At 39.0% G+C, this 6687-nt stretch overlaps 1 long non-coding RNA gene across 6 annotated transcripts; it reads left to right on the top strand.

Moving 5' to 3' along the window:
* Window positions 1–2597: 2597 nt before the first annotated feature.
* LOC136250393 (uncharacterized) lies at window positions 2598–5363 on the top strand. 6 transcript variants are annotated; one of them, XR_010698524.1, is made up of 9 exons: window positions 2598–3688; window positions 3739–3835; window positions 3881–3963; window positions 4014–4115; window positions 4621–4718; window positions 4775–4848; window positions 4901–5065; window positions 5118–5172; window positions 5222–5363. It is a non-coding gene; the product is annotated as an uncharacterized lncRNA (long non-coding RNA). The 6 variants fall into 6 exon arrangements; XR_010698520.1 differs by having other exon boundaries at window positions 2599–3688; window positions 3881–3995; window positions 4036–4115; window positions 4621–4704; window positions 4755–4848; XR_010698519.1 differs by having other exon boundaries at window positions 2600–3688; window positions 4036–4115; window positions 4621–4704; window positions 4755–4848.
* Window positions 5364–6687: the final 1324 nt, after the last annotated feature.

Below are 6687 nucleotides of genomic sequence, written 5' to 3'. Positions count from 1 at the left end.
CTAAACACGATAATTTTTTGTTGGAGGCGCTTAGTACGCACGAAAATGCTAGGTGCAATTTCACAGCTAGTTTGACTTCGGTTTGCTTTGAATCAGGTGAATTTGTAATAAATTCTACTAAAATCTGCATATCGTTTTAGCCCTGACATAAAGTTGAGTATTACTCATAAGTATGATTCCTCCAAAAGGTGACGAGGGATGAGGGGGGCTTTTGTCCCAAATGCCCCATCCTGGATCCACCATTGCATAGCTACTTCCCTATGGTTATTGCCTATGTACTCAATGACTTGATCTACTGCCTGTCAAGGAACAATCATCACGAAAATACGTAATAATAAACTAACATCATTATTTCTAAGTCTGGTTCCACTAGTGGCAGTGCATGTAATAAATATCATGAGTACTGTCCTGCAATTATTGCATGCATAGTACAACAGCCATGCTCATCACAGAAAAAGGTAGAGGATATCAGCAATTACACGTCAGGTTAATCCAGCTGCTCATATATTGTGAGCCTTGGAAATATAGCTTGCTGTACATTGTAAACAAAATGGCACATAAAATGTCCATAATCTATACTTGCTGCACAATAAGATATCAGTACATCCTGAAATTTCACCAAAGTTTTAACAGTCACACTGCCATTCCCAAGGTGTTTATACCTAAGTTACAAATCTCAATCCTTTGATCTTCATTTTCTTCTTTCAATATTTTATAGCTTTTTAGCGATCTGTAAATACAAATAACACTGTTAATGAGACACAAAACAGGTCATTTATGTGAGAAGACATGATACACATACAAGACCCAGAATCAGATTGCAAGTATGTATAATGTAACATGAATGATACACCTACAAATCTCAGAATATATCAAAAGTGTGGTCACACCACACAATGATGCACATACAAGACCCAGAAACTGGTCAACAGTGTGGTAACAACTGACACACATACAAGACCCGGAAAAAGGTCAACCATATGTGGTAACACATTACAATTGACACACATACAAGCCCCGGAAACAAGTCGACAGTGTGTGGTAACAAATCACAATTGACACACATACAAGACCCGGAAACAGGTCGACAGTGTGTGGTAACACATCACAATTGACACACATACAAGACCAGGAAGCAGGTCGACAGTGTGTAGTAACACATCACAATTGACACACATACAAGACTCGGAAGCAAGTCGACAGTGTGTGGTAACACATCACAATTGACACACATACAAGACTCGGAAGCAAGTCGACAGTGTGTGGTAACACATCACAATTGACACACATACAAGACCCGGAAACAAGTCGACAGTGTGTGGTAACACATCACAATTGACACACTTACAAGACCCGGAATCAGGTCGACAGTGTGTGGGAACACATCACAATTGACACGCATACAAGACTCGGAAGCAAGTTGACAGTGTGTGGTACCACACATCACAATTGACACACATACAAGACCCGGAAACAGGTCAACAGTGTGTGGTAACACATCACAATTGACACACATACAAGACCCGGAATCAGGTTGACAGTGTGTGGTAACACATCACAATTGACACACATACAAGACCCAGAAGCAGGTCGACAGTGTGCGGTAACACATCACAAATGACACACATACAAGACTCGGAAGCAAGTCGACAGTGTGTGGTAACACATCACAATTGACACACATACAAGACCCAGAAGCAGGTCGACAGTGTGCGGTAACACATCACAAATGACACACATACAAGACTCGGAAGCAAGTCGACAGTGTGTGGTAACACATCACAATTGACACACATACAAGACCAGGAAACAGGTCGACAGTGTGTGGTAACACATCACAATTGACACACATACAAGACCCGGAATCAGGTTGACAGTGTGTGGTAACACATCACAATTGACACACATACAAGACCCAGAAGCAGGTCGACAGTGTGCGGTAACACATCACAAATGACACACATACAAGACTCGGAAGCAAGTCGACAGTGTGTGGTAACACATCACAATTGACACACATACAAGACCAGGAAACAGGTCGACAGTGTGTGGTAACACATCACAATTGACACACATACAAGACCCGGAATCAAGTCGACAGTGTGTGGTAACACATCACAATTGACACACATACAAGACCAGGAAACAGGTCGACAGTGTGTGGTAACACATCACAATTGACACACATACAAGACCTGGAATCAAGTCGACAGTGTGTGGTAACACATCACAATTGACACACATACAACACCCGGAAAAAGGTCGACAGTGTGTGGTAACACATCACAATTGACACACATACAACACCCGGAAGCAGGTCAACAGTGTGTGGTAACACATTACAATTGACACACACACAAGACCCGGAATCAGGTCGACATGCAGTGTGTGGTAACACATCACAATTGATACACATACAAGACCTGGAAGCAGGTCGACAGTGTGTGGCAACACATCACAACTGACACACATACAAGACCTGGAAACAGGTCAACAGTGTGCGGTAACAAGTCACAATTGACACACATACAGACCTTCAGTGCAGGCCACTGTAAAGCTTTAATAATAATAATAATACAAGACCTGGAAAACGACAGTATGTAGTAACACATAATTAACATACATACAAGACTTGGAAACAGGTCGCCAGTGCTTAAATTACAAGGCGAATACCACACCTACAACGTCAGTGCGTGGAATTACAAAACAAATGACAAATCTACATGATACAGGTTTCCAGTGGGTAAATACAACCCGAATTACACGTCTAGTTCATCTATTCAAACGAAACTTCGACGATTCCCACAACACTGACATGTGTTCACTAAAACACAAACCTGATTGTCGACTGTTGTATTCCGCCTTGAAAAGATGGTTTAATACACCCAACAGCACCGTATCGCATCGTACTTTTCATCCTTCATCCCAGCGGCACTAAATAGTAATGTTCATAATGTGTTACGCACGTGATCGTGCAGCCACGAGGCGGACATGCGGCGAGACGGGAGGGGAGACACAAGGTGGTCGTCAAGAAGTAAAGTATGCTGATCTGTAAAGCTTTATGGATGGGCAGATACTCGCAACAGATGTTGAGTACCAGATCTGCTACTAGTAAGTCATCTTCCATTGTCGAGGCCATTGTTTAAGAGTCCAGAACGGAATGATTCATGAAGAGAAATCCTGACGATAACAGCAGTGGAAGGATATATGTTAACGCAGTAGTGGAAGGGAAAGAACGTACTTTTAGTCTCTTACTGCTGTAACTCTTCTCCAGATTGCCGGCGCTCATTAATTAGAAACTTACTGAAATACCGTCCCACCATTCTTCAAAAGTTTCTTACGTGAAAACGAATAGTGTTTAAGAGATGCTCTGTATCTAGAATTAACAGTTGTTGGAAATGCTGATGGAAAGGGAACCCAATGATAGTACTAGTGGAAGAGAAGGACTTGCCACCAGTCAGACAATATGTAGTACATTCTTAAATGATTGTTGTAAGCATTTAGAGTGTAACGTTGTTTTGAGAAATGCTGGATGGCAACATTGGACAGGAAGAATAGCCGAGTACGATACTGGTAGAGAAAGATTAGCCAGCAGTGAGATGGTACATGCTTGAAAATATTTCTTGGAAGATATTCCAGAAGAAAAAAAAGCAGTAGTAGTGGAATAGGAAGACCTGTCAACAGGATGGTATGTACAGCACTTTAAATGGTTATTTATATGTAAAACGTTGCATTTAGAGTGACATATTTCTTGGAAGAAATGCTGTCTATATTGGAAGATAGAAAAGTGAATGAGAGTTCTAGTAGAAGTGGAAGACCTGATATCAGTGGGACGGTATGTACAGCATTTTTGAATGATTATTATTGTGTAAAACTTTAGTGAAAGCAATACTGACTATATTGAAAGAAATAAAAGCGGACTAGTGTACTAGTAGAATAGAAAGAACTGCCAGTGGTGGGACGGTATGTATAGCATTCTTGAATGATTATTTTAGGTATGAAACACTGTTTAGAGTGAACTATTTTATTTCTCAGAAGAAACGCTGACTGCTTTTGAAGGAAGATAAGTGGACTACAGTACAAGTAGAATAGGAAGACCTGCCAGCACTGTGATGGTATGTACAGAATTCTTGAATACTAGTGATTATTGTTTCTATAAATCTTTGTATTTAGAGTGAAATATTTCTCAGAAGAAATGCTAACTACTTTTGAAGAAAGATAAGTGGACTATAGTACAAGTAGAATAGGAAGACCTTTCAGCACTGTGATGGTATGTACAGAATTCTTGAATACTAATGATTTTACATCTTTGTATTTAGAGTGAACTATTTCTCAGAAGAAATGCTGACTACTTTTGAAGAAAGATAAGTGGACTATAGTACAAGTAGAATAGGAAGACCGGCCAGTACTGTGATGGTATGTACAGAATTCTTGAATACTAAAGATTTTAAATCTTTGTATTTAGAGTAAACTATTTCTCAGAAGAAATGCTGACTACTTTTGAAGAAAGAAATGCGGACTATAGTACAAGCGGAGTAGGAAGAACTACCAGCACTGTGATGGTGTGTACAGAGTTCTTGAATACTAATGATTATTGTATCTATAAATCTTTGTATTTAGAGTGAAAATTTTCTCAGAAGAAATACTGACTATACGCAAGAAAGAAAAGTAGACTAGAGTACTAGTAGAAGAGCAAGATCTGATGTACAGCACTTTTGGTGATTATTTGATAAGTAAAACTTGTGTGTTTATAGATTGAAATCTTTCTCGGAAGAAATGCTTACTATGCAAGAGAGAACGGACTTGAGTGCTTCTAGTAGAAGAGGAAGATTTACTATCAGTGAGATGGTATGTACAGCACTTTTGAATGATTATTTTATAAGTAAAACTTTGTGTTTAGAGTGAAATATTTCTTGGAAGAATGCTGACTATTTTAGAAGGAAAAGCAGACTATAGTACAAGTATAAGAGAGATCTGCATCAATTTTCATGGTGTGTAGAGTGTGGCACCAAAGTTGCTGGTAGTAGCAAAATTAGATGATGGCACTAGAGCAGAGAATGTGACGGTACGTACAAAATTCTTGATTATCAGACTATATAGTAATGTATCCTGTTTAGAATTTTTGAGATGAGAGGATTTACGCCAGCACAGAAAGTGATGAATGCAAAAGAGGTATGTTGAGAGTTGTTGCATTTTAATATTTTCAATCGATATACGCTAGAATTGAAAGAAATTGGGAAGACAATCCCAAGGACGGTGAATGCTGTATGAAAGAACTGACGGAAGTGAATATGAAGACCAGAATTTCATTACTTTTCATATATTTTTTATATTTAAATGAATATCCGATTTTCGTACCTCGAGTATCCTTCGGGATCACGTGCGCGGCTACGTGACAGCACTTCCATGACGGGGCGTAACTAGATATATACGATGTATTATGACGGGTAACTACGTCTGGACGTCCTGAAAAGTGGTCCCACGACGGATTACTACTAATCTCGTTGTGGGGTTACAGACGTTTTCCGTAGTTGCCACGTATCTTCGTTAATACGGGATGAATTACGGGAAAATTTTCCTCCGTATTTGTGGCGAATTTTGGTGTGTGGTTTGCCCATACGCTCATTTTCTTCGATCAAACCTCTAATCTGTACAATAACTTTTAAAGACATGACGTGGACACAAACTCTGATGTCTGATAAACAAGTTTTGAAAGTGTACAGAACCATAAATTCCCTAGGGATGACATTTTAAGAAGAAATCTTTTAGATTCCATTTAGTGCCACACCCCATCCAAGCATTTATATTTGCCAGATATCTTATAAACAAGGTGTGAAGAACGTTTATAATCGCCAGATGCCTTATAAACAAGGTGTGAAGAACAAAGCCACTAGGGAAGGTGTTTAAGCATAATGTTCAATTTCTCTATTAAATGTAATTTTAATAGATTAACCACAAAGGTAAGGTAAATACAAAAGGCAACAAGCCTATAGAGTTTGCCACTTACCACCTCTATGTAGTGTGCACCATGGAGGTTGTGTTATGCCTTTCATTAATCATTATGCACATACCATTACAACAAAAATTTTCAATGGAATATGGTTTGTTGATGACTGAGTAAGACCTTCTGCGATAGCTTTCAAGTTTTGTAGTGGATTACTGGAATGTGGTTCATGGTTTACCAGTGACTGTGTGGCACAATATTCAAATTTCATGGATAAGATGGCTGCAAAATGCATGAAAATTTCTTGCCTTATAATAAACATATAACGATGCTATTCCAACACGTAACACAACTTTAATCAACATCAAGACATCACTAAAAATAGTTTAACACCAGTGGATGTCTGCATGACCACACAAGATTAAGTGATACTTGTAACAAGCAGGCATTGAACTTTACCGTACCCCTTAAACCCGCAGCTGTTTTATAAAACGCTGGCACTGAAAACACATAATCCAGTAAACTGGATTGCATGCATGCCTTGTACAACTAAGCTATATAACACAAAAACTGTTAAAGCTATCTAAAAATGACAAACAACATCTTATTCACAATTAAATTGTGGTTTAAATGGTCCCATACTTCGTCACGTTCATCCAACCCAGAGATGCTTGCTTCACTTTGAAAGAGTACAAGAACTATCCCTCCGTCTTCCTTTCTCACATAACAATGTGTAAAGGGCC

The sequence above is a fragment of the Dysidea avara genome, chromosome 1 (genome assembly GCF_963678975.1).
Source record: "Dysidea avara chromosome 1, odDysAvar1.4, whole genome shotgun sequence".
Lineage (NCBI taxonomy): Eukaryota > Metazoa > Porifera > Demospongiae > Dictyoceratida > Dysideidae > Dysidea > Dysidea avara.
This window is presented reverse-complemented; position numbering and strand designations above follow the sequence as displayed.